Source organism: Molothrus aeneus (genome assembly GCF_037042795.1).
Source record: "Molothrus aeneus isolate 106 chromosome Z unlocalized genomic scaffold, BPBGC_Maene_1.0 scaffold_33, whole genome shotgun sequence".
NCBI classification, from domain to species: Eukaryota; Metazoa; Chordata; class Aves; order Passeriformes; family Icteridae; genus Molothrus; species Molothrus aeneus.
Genome location: NW_027098761.1, coordinates 3,010,828 through 3,030,506, shown reverse-complemented (window position 1 = coordinate 3,030,506; position 19,679 = coordinate 3,010,828).

The following is a 19,679-nucleotide window of genomic DNA, read 5'->3' as shown; positions in this document are numbered from 1 at the left end:
GAGCAGGCAGCATTCTGGTCAGAAATCCCATGGTTTGCTGATACAAAATTGTGCTGCTGCCACTCCGATGTTTCTCTGCAGCATGAAGGAAATCCAGGTGGTTCCAAGGAAAAGCCCTCCAGTCAGGAATGCACCCATTTCTGGGCACAGTGTTCTATTGAAATAAATGTCACTGAGTGCAATAACTGAGAGAAATGCAACAGCTTGAGATTTTAATTCACATGAATAGAAATCACATTCATGGGCCAAAGACCCTGAACAAGCCTGTATCCGAGTTCTCATATTCCTAAAGTTGGTCCTACTGCCATTGACTGGCTGAGTATATAGTGTGATGTCACAAAAAATCAGGTCTTTATGCCTTTGCAAATGTGTATGAACCATATCAATTTTTTTTTTTTTTATCTAGCATATTACTGTGTACACTCAGAAATACTGTAATTTTAGGAATCTGTTCTGGTGTTCCTAATTTTGTATTAATATTATTAACAATACACTTATAGTCAGCATCCAAAAGTCAAAAGAACTTCTTGCCAAGACCCCAGTTGCCCAGTCACAAAGCAGATTAATGGATTATGTATGAAGCATTTTTATTTTAAAATCCTTAGTTTGGTTTGTACTGTTGTCTTTGCTTGTTTGGTTGTTTTGGTTTTTTTATTTCCAAACCTTTGCATCTTACTGTGATGACATCTCAGAGAAGTATCTAAGTTCATTCTATGAGCAGATATTTAATGACACTTAAAAAGTTGAGGCATGGTTTTACCTCCCACTTCTGTTCTCTTTATGTCAGGAACATATTTTACAGATGAATGGCTCTGGAATATAGCTCTAGGTGATATTAAATAAATAGGTAGAGGGTCATAGCTTATCATAATTCATCATAAAGTTTTGCCTTTAAAGAAAGATACATAGTTGTTGAACAAAAGGCATTTGGCTGTGAAATGGGCTGTAAAATCACTGAAATACTATTTGCCAGATGTGAAATTAAAATAGTTATTTGCTTTGTTCACTGCAGCAGCCAAGACCTTTGCACACTGCAAATCCACAGTCTGCAAAAATAAATTTCTGACACATGTCCAAGTTGTGTTTCAGTTTTGGGTGTGAAACATGAGTGTTGCAACATGTGAGGGCTTCCTATCTCTACTGTAAGGAAATAAATAAATTCTTCTGTTTTCTAGATTTGGAAGGAAAGAAGGAAGATAAATCACACCCGGTAAAATCTCCTGTAAGTAAAGCAGCACCTCTCCCCAGGCTGGAATACAGAAATACTCACACTGGGGTGTGAGGCCAGGATCAGGAACAGGCTGGTGGCACTGATGTGAGGGCTGTGGGCACACAAAATGTTCTCAGTTCTGAATCTCAGTGAAATTTGTCAATGGCTTGATGTCTGCACCATCACCTCCTGAGGGACAGGACTTTGCACAGTGAGGAATCCTTGTGCTCTGTAGGTACTTCATGAACAGACATGCATTGGGTGTTTTGCTTCATTTTGATATTTCTAGAAATATCTACACAGGCATAGAGAAAAACATTTGTACTGCTGTTAAGGCAGCAAAATTTAGCTTGCATTATGAATCAGATGGGGATATTCAAAGACAAAATCAGAGCCTAAATTAACCACAGTTATTGCCATATACAACACTTTGTAGCAGTGATTTACAATGTCACTCCCAGATCTGTATTCTCACTTTTGCAAAATTCCTTTTCACAAGTCTGTACTTTGCTATTTCAGCAACAGCTTCTTAGGCACACTTCAAACACAATTTCTTCAACACAAATTTGCCAGCCTTTTAAAAGTAGAAATGCAATGCAAACAAAAAAAAGCACTTTCAAATAAATTCTTCATACTTTAATAAAAATCTAAAATTCATTTCTAAATTCATGTGTAAGACTCGGGCAATTCTTCATTGCTTTGCAAGGTACCAAAAAAAAAAAATATCACCAAACACTTAATGCTTTATTAGCTTTGCTGTTTTCACTATGTGGGCTCACTGAAAACAATCCAGCTGATCTCATGTTTCCCTAAATAAACGGCACGCATCCCCCGCTACATTCTTCTTAGAAATATTTCTGATTTTTAAAATGGGATAGAATTTCTACTATTTTTCAGTTTGCATTGTTTGGAGGCATTTTGCCATAAGCTGTTTCAGTCACTGCTATAATAACAAAATATTGTCCAGAGAGACACAGCTGCCACTGCTCTGACTGATGACAAGTGACCATGATACTGAAGGTACAAAAAATATATTAACTGCTGAAGGAAGGCAAAAGCTAAAGTGATCCATCTGGCAATAATCAGAGCCAGAACAATCATGGAGACCTCATCTGAGTGTGCAGCTGGCACAGCAGAATAGGACATGGTTGGTCAGTGGCTGATCACTGACCGTCAGTGTATCACATCTGCCTTCTCCTCACTGTGGTAAATACTGGTTTTCAGAATGAAGGATGCATTTGAAATGGAATGTAACGCTAGCAATCTCTCAACACTGATTTTTAATTGCTCCTTGCCTGGCAAGAGGTCATGGAGGTGCCGTTATCTGTGGCTTAGAGATGGAAGGGATGAGAGGAAGCAGGATAGAAGAACATCCCCAAAGCCCAGGATGGGCAGGTACTTCTGGCTGTGAGGGGAACGCAGAAATCTGTAGCCCAGCTCAGAACCTGTAATATGAAGCAACGGGAGCAAGAATGATCTGCAGGGCAAGGTGAGAATTTGATTGTGCAGCACTACAGAGAGTCTGCCTGCAGAGTTTAAATTACCCAGCATTGCAGAAAGTGAGACACATGACCAAGGGTTCATTGGTTTGAGCTATAACTGTACCATAATGGCTGTAGCTCAGCAAAAAAAGGAAATCAAGTTTCTGCAGTCCAAAGCAGGCCTTGGTCCTATGAAAATTAGTGATTGAATGAAAGAGGAGGAAAAAGGCATTTAATTATCTGATGCCTGGAAATATTGATATGGATGTATATTTTAGATTTACTAGTGACACACCCATGAAACAGGACATAATAGAGATTAACCCAAAGCCTAATTTAGCAAATTAACAGTAAGAGAAATTATTTGCTCAAATTTAGCCATATTGTACCTTGCTGACTTTAATATATAATGATGAATTTTGTCTAGTATGAACAGAATAAATCCCTGCAGTTCTTCAAATTCCTGTTGTCATAACTTCTACATTGAAACACAGTGACAGTTTTTTGCAACTCTTCCCCAGCAAATGGCAGAAAATCTTTCCTCACAAAGTGCAATTTCCTTTACACATGGCCCACTCAGCTCATATTCAGCTACTCTCCATTTCTTTTGTGTCTTATTTCACCAGGCAGAGCAATACAACTCACATAAACCTAAACTCTCTCACTACAAATGAATAAATAGTGAGTGTTCAGAGAACCCCAAAGATACCTTCAGTTGTGTAAAGAGGCAAAAAACCACACAAGACTAAATAAAAGTCCATCAAGAGAACCCAGTGTGTTTGTTTGCTGCTGTCACATTTGCAATGGTGTCAATGTAGGTTTCTTCATGGACAATACAAAGGGGAAAAGAAAATTATTCAGGTAAGCTGAACATGCACAGTGAAATGTCTTTATTTCTGTGCTATGCTTTCCACATTCACATGCTCCATTATAGTAATGATCTCTTTTTGTATGAGTGTCTGATCTGTCTCCCCTCATCCTTCCCCTTCATTTTGTGCTGGTTTTCCCACTTTCATGTTTCACTGGATGTGTCCTCACCTACTCCTCATTCTCCGCTTCCTCTGCCTACATTTACTTGAAAAGATGCTCTTTTCTCTTTCTACTCCCTTTTAAAGTAAGTTAAATATCTTATTGATAAACTTCAAGAATGTTTAGCAGACAGATGTAAAAATCCTGCACACAGATCACTGAATAACTCCACAGTTAAAATCAGATACTACAAAGAACAATGTACCTAATATATTAAAAACAAACAAACAAAAAACTAACCAAACAAAACCTTTAAAATTAAAATTAAATTTAAATTAATCCAAAATTAAAATATTAGGAAAAATGAAAAATGCAAAATCTAAAACTTTGGAACACACTATATCCACCAAGACCTGAAATTAATGAGAAATATTATTACGATTAAAACATTATTTGTTCTTTCACTTACACAATGCTACAAACATTTTCAAAACCAAATAATTGACTATATGCAGTAACTGTGTCAACAGCTACTTAATTTCTGCCTATGTACAATTAGTCTACAGAAGTCTCCAGTCAAATAATTTTGAATTTTAAAAACAGCAGGTTTCCTCTGGCCACACTTTAATGCACCTTAATGAAGGCCAGCTCATGATTTTCTCCCTGGAATTTTCATTTATTTATTTATTTGTAGAAATCCTCTTTTTTTTTCCCTCATTTTAAGTCAAATTAAAATGCTTTACTTTTTGAACATGACGATGAAAACACTGTAGGCTGGGCATCCACGGTACCATGTTTACAGAAACTCTGTCTTTGCGGAGCAGAATTGAGCATTTGCCAATATATACACACAAAAAAATTGGCAGAAATCAATATCAAGACTAGATTTTCTTCATAAGTGGCCTTCTGCTGGAGAGCTCCTGCATTAATAGAGTAGAAATGCCAGTTCAAAGGGCCTCTTGACTATTCATAATGCCAATTATTTTATCTCAGTTTTTATTAAAAAACTACGCTAGGACAGATACCTCTGTTGTTATTCAAGTCCAGGACTGAAAGAAAAAAAAAATCACATTCTTCTATTATAGGAATATTTTAGTGAAAAATCTCAGCTCTTTTTATATTTTGATTACCTCTTCATTCAATTTGCATTTTCATTGGCACTTCAAACATATCTACTTTGGTTCTGTTTTCTGTTTTGTTGTTCTGTCTGCATTTCATTGAATTGTTCCATATGAAAGGGTTGATTTAATCAAGCACATGAGATTTGCTTTTAATTACTTTAATACAGCAATATCAATTACACAGTAATGCCTTTTCAGTAGAGGTGTATTCTGAACACAAGTTTATCTGATCAAGACAAATATTTTGCTGAGCGTCCCTATTTCCTTCAGTTCAGATCTTGTTTAATACCACAGTATGTGCTAAACTCTCCTCTATATTTTACAGGTACAAAGATATTTCAATGCAAATTGAGAAGCTATTTGTGCAATTGAAACAGAAGCATGAATTTTGCATAAAATATCCTGGAAGAGATTTTATCTTCAAAAGTCACCTCATAAATATTTGTATTGGAATGGTAATTTGTGTTATAGACTATCTATTTTTCCCTCCTTAATTTGTTTAATACATAACCTAGGGAAGACCCAGAAAGGAAAGGGGAGTTTTGTCTCTGTGTGCACATATTTTGAGAGAGAGAGACATAAATTGAGGTTGAGGTGTTCTTAACTGCATTTCAGAATTAGTGACAACAGCAGCAGTTTATTTCATCCATCAAGGGATGGATGGGTGTTTATCTCTAGCCACTGCAGATTCTCTTCCCATGTGCAGTTTCATTTGTTATCATACAAAAAAGGGTGGATTAATAATGATTTTCTGTGGGTGTTACACAGCCACTCTCTCAAATTCTCTTTTAAAAAGGAAAGATTTGTAAAGTGCAACATCAGCTCTATGAGCCAGGCCAAAAGAGATGGTACTGGAGCTACGGATGTGAAATTCAAATGATCCTTCAGTTCTGGCTGTGGCTTAGCAGGATGCTGGACTCAGGATGCACTCTGAGTCCACTTGCAGTGTCCATTCCCGGGATGGTCCACAAGGGCCAGAGAGTGGAGGAATGCAGAGAGTGGACTCTCCCAGCCATTCACAATTAAGTGCCTGAACATAGCCTCAGGTGTTGTCCAAGTGAGACCCTTGAATTTAACACTGAGCAAGTTGTATTTCTTTAAGAAGAAATCTATGCAGCAGTAGGGGAAACATGTTGGAAAATTAACTTTAGCTCAATAATATATGATCCCTGTATACATGGTTAATTCTTAGTTTTATGTCATACAGAGCTTAGGAAAAATATCAAGGATTACTGTGGCCTTGTATTATCTCACCGCATCTGTCACTAATAAGCCTTCTGCCAGCTGATGTTTCCTTGTTTACTTATATCAGTAGTTAATATGTACCAGCTGACATCTTAGATTTGAGAACAGGGCTTGTGTGTCAGAGCCAAGAATGAGAGGTACGGTATGACCTGAGCATGTATTTGAGATATTCTCAAGGAGAAAAGATTCATCAGAAGGTCTGGAACAATATCTAAATAATTCCATGGACAAACACAGCGGGGAATGCCTGCACCAGGGCGGTCACAGCCAGCCATGGGCATCTGGGGCTGTAAGAACTGAGCAAAGCAACAGCCTGAGGAGATTTTCCTTCCTGGTTCATCTGAAGGTGTTGCTGAGGGCATTTTTTGTACTCTTTGGACAGCTTATAGTAAAATAAAACATGTTTGTTCTTCTTAGACATCTGAAATCCTGAAAACCCTGCACTTACAGTGTTATAGGTTTGCTATCCACAATAAAACACACAATCAAGCTGTCTCTGCATCTCTTTGCTGCTTCCATCTGCAGGAGTTTCATTCTATTATCATGTAGATTGAAAATAAACTCCCTGGGCAGGGATTAGTGAGGGTACATCCAGGTATTTGTTCAGTTGGTTAGGGTTTTTTAATTTGTTTTTGCCTATTTGCTACTATGTTATGCACTGGAGACTCAGATCACAGCAAGGGTAAAGGGGAAGACAGATTAAAAAAACCTGAAATCTGTAATGCCTAACAGAGGCTCAATGTAGTTTGGGGGGGTCTTTTTATTGACCAGCAATGCAAACATCACCATCACCAGTGGTTGTTTTTGTAGTAGCATTTTTTTCGGGCTTTCTAAGTAGAAGTTGGAAAGAAGGTGATGCTGCAGAAAGCCTCCTGTAATCTAAGCACGCCCACCATGCAGATTATGGAATGCAAAAAGCTGGTTTCGTGTGTTTGGTAAATCATGCAAAAATGCACCAATTGCCAAATGTACTTGAAGTCCTCTCTGTCCCTGCCTGGCATGCTTCAGTCTGGAAAAGGAAGGACAGAGTAAAGAATGCATCAAGGTTCTACACAGCCCTGAAAGCGACAGAGTGAACAGAGATTTGTTGTTCCCTGCTCCTCCAAAAGAGGATTTGAAGAGGTGACAGATGAAAAAATATTCCCCAAAGTGCTCTTTCAACATTTTGTGATTAACCTGGGAAGTATCTTGTGTCATCCATTGTGAATGCACTTTTCTCCAGCCAAATCTGTGGGAAGAAAATCCACCGATTGTTGTTACCTACCGTGATTTCTCTGTAGGCTCAGAGAGTTCACTGGAGCCTGGGAGGGCTATCAGAGGGAGACCATTGCATGTTTCCTCAGCTTGCCTTGCTCTGGTGTCTTCTGCCTTAGGCTCTCACTTTTGGGGAGTGGAGACTGCAGGTGAGGCTCATCAGCCCCTTGGTTTGACTCAGAACAGAAATCTTTGTGTTTTCTCCTCTTCCCTGTCAGTTTCAGAAACATTTGCATAAGTTTTCTTCAAATCAATCTCTGTTTTGAGCTACCAGAATTATAACAATAGTCATATAATGGAATTCTTCCCCCCACCCTCCTTTCCCCCACAAAAACCCCCCAAAACCATGAAGTACATCTGCAATGTACCAGTCTGTTTCTGGAAAGTGCTGGTGTGACAGACATTTCCTTGAGGCAAGCCCTTCATCTTCCTCACTTTCTGCAAAACTCATTCTGTTCTGCAGGTATCATGTGCTGAGTAATGGATGATGGCAGTAAATGTCAGCCACAGTTTGCCTTTACATGAAATAAAGGGGTTTATTTTGCAAACAACAGACAGACCAATATTCTGAGAAAGCTGAGCACGGTTCCTTTAGAGACATTTTGTGACATATTGATAGAATTACTTAAACTACAACACAAACAGAAATCAAAAGTCATGTTACTGAAGACTGCCCTCTGAATTTTTAAGCTGCTTAGATGGAACTCAATGCATGTGGCTGGTGGATCAGAGCAGAAAGACATGTCAATGCCTGAAAGAGCTTCACAAAAGTCGTCACACCTGGTAAGGATGATATTTCAGTGATGGTTTTCTCTATGAAAAATGAATGAAACCAGATAATTTGGAAACGTGGTTAGAGATTAAGGCTTCCATTTTGGGCAGTGCATGAGTGGTATTGATATTGTTGAATGATATTGTTACTACTGAATTATGGTTACTCCATTAGATTAGAATCTGGCAGATATTGGTGTTTACAAAGTTATCAACAGATGTTAATCACAGACCAGGGAAACGTCAGTCCTGTGTTAACTGGAAAGACACTTCAGCCACCTTTCAAGTATCATGAGGATTTCAACACCTCCAGCCCAGGCTTTTTATTTTCCAGTGTAAAGCTAATTCTGTGCACTCTGTGGCTGGCACTGTTCCACAGCCACAAAGGGTGCCATGAAACCACCTCTGCTCACAACCACCCATCTCTCAGTTCCCCTCAGGGGAGAAAGAGTGCAAACCAAAATCATGCGCATTTGTACACAGATATACACGTTATGCATGTATACACCCCAGAGATGATATATATTTATACACTGGCACCTGCACTCTGTGCTGAGCAGCTGTACCATAGTGGGCAGCAGCCCTGGCTGTCTGCATTTGTTCTTAGTTCTGCTTTTGACTCCATGGGCTTTCTTTGCTAATGATGCTGATGTACTTTGCCACCTAATGAGGCGATTCCTGCTCTCTAACAATGCATCTGTTTCCCTTGGCAGCTGTGGGGAGCCTGAAGTGTGTTCCTATTTGCCGGCCTCCTGCTGCCCAGGGATGCTTTCTCCAGTGTCTGTGTATACAGACCAATTCCTGCTGCTGTTGGGCCTGCTGACCTGACAATGATGGTTTATTTTTATCACAGAGAAACTATGAATTCTCTTCTAAAGGCCTCATTAGGATCTGTTGTATATCTTCATTTTCCCTGTTGAGCATTAAGCCCATCCCTGTAAAGCTGTTTCTGTCGACCATGATATTGTTCCCCCAAAGTTTTCTCTTTCCATTTCTGATGAGCTCCTGGCACCATGTGGATATTCCTCCCCAAATTAATCAGATTGTGACTCCTTAGCTCAGTCCCCTTCTCTGTCCTGCATGGTGGCATGACTGTCCTGCAAGCACAGTGTGGTGGCTCACATCAGAGTGCTCAATATAGAAATAAATACACTTAGCAGTGTCTGAATTCATATTCAAAATTATTGTCTTATATAAATGAATAATTCCTCCTAAGGGCTTTCCAGACAGCCCTTAATGGTTCTATTTTCATCTCTCTCCCTTGATAAATTCATGTTACTATCCAAACCAATATTCCTTCATAAGTTATTACTCCATAACTCACCTACTGGTCCTTCTCTTTGGTCTGGAAAAGAGATTGAATTGCTAATTACCTTTTACTGCAGCACTGGAAAGTATTTCCTCACCAATATCAATCTTTCCATGAGAAGGGAGGAAGGTAATGATACAATTATAACCTTACCTAATATTTTGATACCAAATCAGAATGATATCTGTTCACTTCTTTCAGGCATCCCAGTTGCTCTGAGGGAACTCCCTCATGTCACGTTATTGAACCACCTCTGCACTTACCAAGATGGTGGCCCCCAAATCAATCACTATTTATGTCTCCAGCTGCTTGCACCAATGACAGGGACTGTCCTCTAACAGTGCTGGGGCACAAAGTTACCTTCCACAGGTCATCTGACAGGGCCTTGTTCTTCCTGTGCTGCCTGTCTTTCTCTTCATTTTCCACTTGGAAATATTTTATGTTTTTTCCCCTTGGCTGGGGTGTTACACTGTGGGAGGCTGACCAGCATGCTTGAGCTTCACAGGAAACTTGTTACTCAGTTTGTTTCACTTCATTGCATCTCCCAGAACACCTGACACAGTAATACCTGGCTGAACTTGCTCCTCAAAAAAATCCCAACCAATCAAAAAACAAACAAACAAACTCCCAAAACTTTAAAAGCCTGAGGTTATCATAGCAAAAAAAGAAGCTAAAATCATACTTGGAAATTAGGAATTGCTCAGTTCTCCAGTCCTGCTGGCATGTATTTGTAAAAGATCTCTTCTCCTCTCTCTGTGTTTGCACACTTGTTTAACAAGGTCTTTCTCCTGAGAATGTTAACTACAAAGTTCCAAAGGAATAACAGATTGTTGGGTTTTTGTTCCCTAACAATTAAAAACAAAAGAGAACAAGTAAATCCATAGAAATGCCTGATGTAAAACACAAATATAAATAAACTTCAGAGAGTGCTGCCAAAAATCCTAGGAAACAAAAGCACATATTCTATTTAAAAACCGAATAATTATTCTACAAAGAAACCCCAAGATGTTCCAGGAGACAACATGAGTACAACAGTGCTGCGCAGAATTATATGCTTTCAAGCTCCCTACACTTCATGGGCAATACTATTCTTTGACCTAACAGTTGATCCACAGATGTTTTAAAAAAATATATAAATAAAAAAAGAAAGAAAAAAAGAAAGAAATCCTCCCAAACTACAAACCCCTTATAGTTCAGCTGAGAACCTCAGAGGAGTGTGTGTGTAGCTTTGTGACAGAGGATCTGAGTGTCTTTCTGAGTCTCTATTCACAATTGGAAAATATGAACTTTAAAATGCATTTTTTAACCAGAGAAGCTGTGCTCTAACTGATTTAATCTGCTAAACTCACACTAGTACATGTGTAACTTGTAAAAATTGAGAATTTTTTTAGCTGCTGCTTAAGGTTAATAAGCCTATCTCCATGAATGGAAAGACCTCTGCGTTTATTTACTTCAGAAATACGAAATAGTTGACAAGGCCTTTTTATCTGAGACCTCCATCCATTAAAAGCTCTGTATAAGCCCTTTGAAAATCCTTCAGGAGAAATTAAATAGGAAGTGTTTGTCTCCTTAAAAATGAAAGCTTCTCTGTTTAGACATAAGAATGTTTTTAAAAAAATTAAAATAATGCTTACATTTCTGTTTCTGGGGTTGAACAGAGGTAGCTGTGGACATTAGGTAACATATTCCTGTTAAATAAACAGCTGTTAAATTTCTATTGTAAATAGTTGTCCTAAACAACAATTTTCACACTCCTTGAAGGCAGTGAAAGGAGAAGTATCAGGCCCCTGTAGAACATTCCTCCCTTAGTTTGTTTTCAAGTCCAGTCCTCCTTTTCAATTTTGACTGATACATATTCTTACAAGAGAGAGTTTTTGCAAGCAGAGCTCATAATTGTTCAGAAAAATTTTATCCATACACCATAGCTTTTGAGTTGAAGGACAGGAATTTAGAATATAGAATTATATCAAGAAGCTTCATTCACTTCCATTATTGACAACTTTATTTCAATGGATGTGTTTATTTGGCTTTTTTTATTGATAGCTTTTTATGTTGTTCAGGCAGTAGTCTCCAAGCACAGAGCTGCTATGCTGCTTCTTCCATGGCAAAAAATTTACCACGATCTTTTTTTTCTGTTGTTTTTCTCTGTATGACCAAAATATAACATAAACAAAATATAAACAAAATATAGATTAAACCATGAAGAGGTCAGAGGTTGCAAAGGCCTGTCCTTCAATTTCAACTTCTGTGCTTGTAAATTTTTATGTCAAATCAGGAAAACAAGTGTTGCAGTATGTAGGGATTTCTTATCTGATCTCCAGTTCTATAATTCTGTTAATGTAGAATATTTATATCATATGTACTTGGTATTCACCTAAACTTGGTCTATGCACAGTTACTGAAGAGAGGGGTTAATAATTTCAGCTGCATAAAGCTCTTCTGGTAACCCTCACCCTGCAACAGAGAAAGATTTGTAAGGAGCTCCTGGGGAATAGAATATATTCTACTTAATAGAATTAAGAATTAAAATATAAAGGTAAATTAAAACCTCTAAAATGTGGTGAATAAAATGCATCACCAAATAAATTATGATTAATAGAATAAAAATTAAATAGTCCCTTTCTTTTTATTGAAACAGCAATTTTTTTAAGCTCTGTTGTGATACCCATTATTGCATTTTGTATTTAGAAGTTTTGCTTAAAAGTGGTGAACCTGAAGCTGAAAATGGTCAAATTTCTCATACTTCTGCCTGTTTTGTGTTTTTCTGTCTTTTAGTGAAGTGAAATACAGCTAATGTCCTTTCCATGTGCTGGTAGATGTGTTCAGAAAGCCCCTCAGGATGGTAAGCTAAAGAAGGGACAAAACCAGCCCATGTCCAGCTGGATCCTAAACATGGTGGTGTTTAAAATAGGTATAAAACTCCTAAGCCAAGACATTAAGCATCCTCATTACTCTGATTTGTATTTAGGACTTTAGCCTTTCAGGAGGTTGACCTAGCACCTCTCCTTCTTTCTTTGCTCTTGTTTCCACTAGGGAAAAAATTACAGACCCGCTGGCCCTTCCACCTATTTAAATTTGGTATATTCAAAGTCGTATTTTGACATTAACATTAGAAACTCATGCGAGCCTTTCAGCTTACCCAACATTTTGAGTAGAAGCAACATCCAGCCTTTCACCCTGCAAACTCTCTCCTAAACCATAAATTCCCAGTGCAGCTCTAAGTCTTCACTATCCAAGAGTAAACAACTCCAATTAGTGAATTCTGCCCTAAATGCCAAGTTGGACTCAACATCTTCCACAAGAGATGATGTAGAACATTAAAAAAATGTTATGTAAAATATTGAAACTGTATTTATTTAGTGTAGCAGATTAATTAAGCAGGATAACCTGTAGACAGATGATGAGTTATGGCCTGTTTAATGAAATGTCATTGCTGTGCAATTAGCACTATTTTTGAAAAGCTATTGTCCTGGTAAGGTAAATCAGTTTGACACTGCCACATTCCCTCATCTTGGGGTATGGGTAGATACAGTATTTTCTTGTCCCTGTTAGAGAAGTACCAGAAAAGAAAATGGAGATTCAAAGTTTGTATTTGTAGAGTAATTACTTCCTGCATTGCTTGGCTAGGAAATCACAGGCATGAGGTCACTCTAATTATGTTACTCTGTCAAGAAATAACAGAGTAAAATCTTTATAGATTTTTTTCTTTTAGTATTTATGCAAGAGTGGTTTGGTAGGTGAACTAAAAGCTCATTATTGGTTCAAACATACAAGTTGTTCTGTCTGAAAAATAAAAAGTAAAATAAATCCCAGACTAAAACTTAGAAATAGAGTTTAATTCTTCCTTGAGCTGACAGCTTATTGTTTTCCAGGAACAGCACAATGACAACATCTCTTTGTGAGAAATGCCTTTTGAAGCGAAGTTTGCATTTCTTTTGCAGGTGTATTTTTTGTTGGAATACATTTCTCTCACTCAAACAGAGGAGTCCTTTATGTTACTGTGTGAATTGCAGTTCATGAAGAGATGGAGGCAATGACTTCAACCTGGGAGAGGGCAGGTTTATATTAGACACCAGGAAGAATTGTTCCCCGTGAGGGTGGTGAGGCCCTGGGAAAGGCTGCCTGGAGTAGCTGTGGCTGCCCCATCCCTGGAAATATTCAAGGCCAGGCTGGATGGAGCTTGAAGCAACCTGGACTGGTAGAAAGTGTCTGGGTCTGTGTTTTTACTCTGGTTTTAAGCTGCTGGTGCCTGCCAGCCTGTTTGATCCTGTGTTCATGCAGTGAACTCAAAGCATGGATATCTCATGTTGAGGGTTCAGCTGTGATGCTTCAAAGGGCTTTTAAAAACTTTTAAAATACTGGCGTATTCCAACAGGTTTTTTTTCGGGTTTTTTTGCCTAATTTGCGAGAGAGGTGGGAAAGAAACCCAGAAACATTAAGTTCTATTTCCTTAATACAACATATGACATTTGTTAAGAAAAAAAGATGCATTCTGTAGAAATCTTATGAAAGGATCAAAATGCAGCATGACTGTATTAGAGGAGCATATTCCCTATATGAGAGTAGGACAGGATTATAGAAATAGAATGACCTCTCTTTTTGTGTAAATATTTGGTATATTTTGCTGTCACAATTTTTGCTTCCAGATAACCACATTTATTTTTATAAATGGAGCTCAATGTTCAAAGAGCTCATTTCCTAAAACTGTGATGTGTGTCAGGGCTGGGCCCTCTGGTCCCAACTCTGTTCTCTGCCACGGTGTCTTCATCTAGTGGCACAGACAGTTCAATCTACACAGAACAACTACTTGTGATCATTATAAGCTGAGTAATAACTAAGCCAGATTGAGTTCATAGTTACCTGACTGCTTGAGAGCTGCTGTCTCAGCTAAAAAAGCTGAAGCAGCTGAGGTCATGACAAGCCAGAGGCGTCCTGAGGCACTGCTCGCCAAAATTCATGTTTACTGGGCTGCATTTTTGTATCCAATTTCAAATGTACAATTAGAGAGTGGAAATAGCTCAATCTGGGCAGAAAGGCACATATTTTATGAGTTCTGGGTCAGAACAAAGCAGAACAGAATTTTGTGAGAAACCAGTTTCATCAGTTTACTTAGATCTGCCTCTTTTTTCGTTCTTTTCTGTTTTTTAAGAGGAGAAAATAGTGTTCTTCTTATCTACAGCAAGTGTCAATTCACATTACAATTATTAGTTTATTTGCCTACCGTGAAGTTTAGTGAAGTAACAGGGAAATATTGCACAATAACAGTAAAGAAAAGTTACAAATGAGAAACTCCTTTCAAACTGTGCAAATATCTGCTACTGCAAATTTAACCTGCCCAACCTCTCACAATTATAGCCTTTTTAATTTCTAATTAGATAAATTAATTTAAACTGCTCCTTACCCATAAGTAATGTCTTACTATTATTGCTATTTCAGTGATATCAGTTGAGAGTAACTTAGGCAATTTGTTGTCTTCCTTGAAATTGTGGAACCTTTTGTTCACACCTCCATTCTCAGGATTTTCCCAGGAATCTATGGTTATATCTGCATGCTGATGAGACGTGAAGTAGTACAGAATTCATAGAGAATATAACCAACTGGCAGTTGGCTTCCTCTTTCTTTCTTTCTTTCTTTCTTTTTTTTTTTTAATTGAGATAAATTGCCAAAATAACTGGTTTGTTCAGCCTTTCCCATGTTATGTTAACGTGCTATTTTTCCACATAGTCAGGGCATCACAGTATAACTCAGATCTGGGGGTTCTTTCAGCCACCTCCTTATAAGTGGAAATCCTGAACAATCTTTTTACTTCTCACTATTGACAATAGCTATTTCAAGTTTGGTTATAGTCTAATTTTTTTTCTGCCTTAAATGCTTTGTCAACACCTGTAGTTAGCAATCTTTCTTGTCCTTCTGTTCTTTCACTTTTCCCTTGAATCCCATTCTAGACTAGTTCCATGCCTCCTTGTTCAGCTCTCCATGAAGGATTTGCCTCAAACACCCTTTAAATCAAGTAGAAATGGAAAACCTAAGATAGTGGAGGTAGGAAAAAATGGATAAGCTTGGACAAGCAAAAAATATCCAGAGTTGAATACCCTGTTCCATACTTTGCACTATGACACTGGAAGTTCAAATTCCTGATTCTGCAAAATAATTTCAGAATCTCAAGTTCTGGATCAGAACAGGATTATCAAATCACATTAAAAGATGCTTTTCCAAGAATGCTGTCTCTTTGTCAGCAGGCAGGACATTCTCCATTTCTCCATCTACAAACATCCAGTTTGTTTTCTGAAGTCACTGCAGTGACCACACAGACTTGGTGCTGGACTCTGATTCCAGGCAGTATTTTCTGACCAGCACAGTCCAGGACTTATTAGCTTAAGCTTTGTTTTACACCTTCTCCATCACAAAATTCCACTAAGTTTTTGATTTGTGATGCTTATGAGATTACTGATCATGAGGAATAAGTTTCTCTGTCACACAGTGTGAGAGCCACCACAAGGTATCACTCAGTAGTCTGCTCCTGCACTGGAGCCACACAAACCAGGAAACTCTGGAAACTGTGCCTGTGAGGGGCAAATTGCAGCCTGTGGCTGCAATGAGGGACACAAGGGATAAGCCTCATTAAGCACTTGTCACAGCACCTGCTGTCTGAAGCAATACTGCTGTTTGACATCTCTGTTAACAGCCTCTGACATTTTAATGCTATCCTGCATATCCATCTTCATACATATTGTTTGCCTCTTTCCTTGTGTCAAAATAGCAACTAACTTCCACCCTGCCACACAACAATGCATTGAGTTTTATAAATGCTCAAAAATGTTGACTAGTTAAGTCAAAGTGCTGGTGCTTGACATTGATTTATACCCACTTCATGTGTGACCTACCATTTTCTCAGTAAAAAGTGAGACTTACTGCTTACCTGCCATTTTCTCTTTGATTACTTGTGTGCTTGTTTGCATAAATTGGTTTGTCATGTATATGTCACCCTGGGATTTCAAATACTGAGTTTATTTCCATCTGTGTTGGGAATAGCAAAAGGAGGACACTTAGAAAAAAGAAAACATAGTTGTCAGGTCACCAGCAAAGGACCTGACAACTATATATAAAGCAACTTCATTTCCCAGGTTCTAAGGTCCTTTTGATATGCTTTCCAGACCTGAAGTGCTTTAGGTGGGTGATACAATTAACATCAGTAAAAGGTATATTTCCATCTTATTCCATATATTCCCCATAAAAGGAGAAAGTTTGTCTTGGTATGGACAAAACTTTCCTCTGCCCCTGGTTCTTGACCTTGAAGAAGATACTTTAAAGTTAGTCTATTAGAAGTCCTGGTCTCAACCCCCCTCCCCCCCCCCCCTCCCCACCAAAAAAAAACCCAAAAAAACAACAAAAAAAGAAACCCCAAAAATACTGTATTCCTTTTTCTTCCTCTCTAATCTTCTTAGTAGCCTTTTACTGAAAGATTTGTAGTTAGGAAATGTCAACCATCGTAAACACACTGTGTGCCCTGAACAACAGACACCACTTGAATTCAGTCTCTGCTGCCACTGAGCTAAGCCTCCTTTAAATCAGTTTCCATAGCTGTCCTTTCATAGGGAAGAAAAGCAAGCACTCTCCTTTCATTTTCAAGGATTTCAAAAACTCATCTGCTAAAATGCTGTGTAGAGCTCAGTTCCTCTGCCATAGGAAATTTAATTACTGGTTTGAGTGGAAGCAGACTACAAACACCTCTGGAGGTAGGAGAAGCATTATTAGGAAGACATCTCCCATAAAAGAGATAAGCAAAACTATAACACACATCTCTATGTATTTTTAATACAAAGAAAAGCAGTTTCTGAGAATTGAAAGTGTGTGATCTTACTCCTCAACAAAGATCGAATAAAAACTCTCTGTGGCTCTGCTTTCTCAATTACAAGCATTGCTAAGCCCTATTTTCAGTGACATGTTGAGAAATCAATTGAAAACTTACCTGAAGTTTTGTCTAGGGATTGAAGACTACAGCTAGATCTAGCAGTAAAAGGATGGAAGTTTTTTACTGAAAAACAGGATTTACATTTTTTCACAATTGCTTTTGCCACTTGAGGACTTATCAGTCAATTAAGCAGAATTTTTGAGACAAACCACTGGGATCACTCACAGCTGACTTCAATGAGATGCTAATAGCTGAGTGCCCCTCTCTGTTTGAGGAGCGCAAGCACAGCAGACAAAAACCTAAGCAAATGCATGTGTTCCTTGGATTTGAGGAATGTGGTCTCTAATCTGCTTTCTACAGAAGCCTACCAATGATTCCTCCACAAATGCCATTTGATGGCTTTTTATTTAATTCCTTTCCACTGTATTATTCAGGGATTAATGTATTAATAATAGGATTTAATGGGAAATATTACATTGTGGTGCCTGGAGTTAATAACAAGGGTCATTTGGTACGAGTTTGTCAGTGCACTCAGCAGGAGCTATAGAGACAGTGTCTCTTAAAAGGTTTTCAACACCATCAACACCTTGAGGGATCTGTGCTAGGTCACAGTGAACTTTGTACTGTTGAGAAAAACTCAATGCTTCAGCCCTGATATTGTGTGAAATAATTTCATTTTTATAACACAATAGACTCTAAAACTGACAAATGCTCACTTTACTCCATGAACCAAGGCTTTTTCTGATATTCTGTTGGAAGTTTGGATAGTGTCAGTCAGTGAGTGCTATGACCAGTCCAAGCTTTGACTGATCCAGTATTGGGTCAGTTATCCCAACAATTCCCAGGCAGTTTTGGCTCTGTGTGGTAGGTTAATGAGATCTGCACTCAGGTCTCATCCAGAACATCCCCCTCTCAAAGTAATGTAGATGTGAAAACAAAGTACAGGAAATACAACTGTATTTTATGAATTAAATTAAAAACATATGAATGAGAAGGAGCATCATTTATTTCTTAAACATTTTCTACAGAAGAAGAAGAAGTCAGAAAAACACCTGTATTGGAAGAAGTCATTTGGGAACCTTAGTCAGGATGGTGCTGTATGATGATCTTGGGGTTCTAGTGACAAGAATTAGTGTCAGTGTAGAACAGGGGTGTGGATCTTGCCATGCATGTACACTGCTCATTTACCTCAATTTTCAGAGAAGCGGGATAGCTCCAACACAAGATGGTATTTTAGCGTGGATATTCATGAGACTGTAGCTGGGGCAACCTTCTTCCCTGTGCTATTCCCCTCTGTAACACCCACCAACTCATGAGTCTCTGTGTGACTGTGCTGTGTACCTAATGCTGTTTTAAATGCAGATTCTGGAGTTTAATACAATTAAGTGAGAGTCTCATTACACAAACAATTTGCAACAAGATTATCCCTAAGGCTCAAAACCTTGAAGTAATTGAATGAAATAGTAAACTGCAAACAATAATGTGCACAGACGTTTGACAAGGAGGCAGTCAGATGCAAATAAAATTGAGCAGAGGAGCCCATTGCTAATGAAACATCACAAGCTGGAGTGAAGAACTCTGCCTTTAGGGAGCTGTTGGGATGCCAGTGGGTAGATTAATGTGGTGCAGAGAGAGAAAAAAAGAGTAGGAGCAGCAATTAATGGAATACAACAAATGCTTGGTGTCTGGGTTTTGATCAAGTTGAAAGGCAATTTCTTATTCCTGAGTATGTGAAATTCCTACAGCATGGCTTGGGTATGTTCCCAAAAGTACACTGCTTCTCTGAATAAGGCTGTCCAGGAAGGACTGGGTCATAGACTGCGTCATAGACTGGGTCATTTTATCTCATGACAATATATAACATTTGATCCCATTATCATGAACTTGGTTTCAGGCTGAAGTTTTTGGTTTCTCACACTAGCCTGCTGGGTTTAGGATATCTCTTGGATAGGTGCTCGAACTAGAAGTTCCCTACCACCTGTTTTCTCTCCCAGAGCTTTTATTTGACCGTAAAATCTAACACTTTTTTTGTTGTTTTTGTTTCTGTGTGCCTTTCAGCTGAAACTCTCCTATGGGCTAGCAGGTTAAGATCTCCTTGCAGCGTAGGAAGACACAATTTTCACTTTGTGATTTGCACACAGCTATGTCACTGCCTTCACCTTGTCATCTCACATGCTTAGAGAATTTTTCCTTCAACGCCTGTGATAGCAGTATCCCTTAAGGTGATGTAGGTGTGGTGGGCATGCAGCACCCAAACACTTCCTGATCTTCTGGGAGCTGGTCCTAAATCCATCCTTTCCTGTTTATTTCTACACTATAGTTGTGGCAAAGGGTGTTCCTGCCAATGTTTTAGGTTACCTGGTCTAACCACAGCACCCTGAATAGTAAAAGCTGAAGAAATAAATGT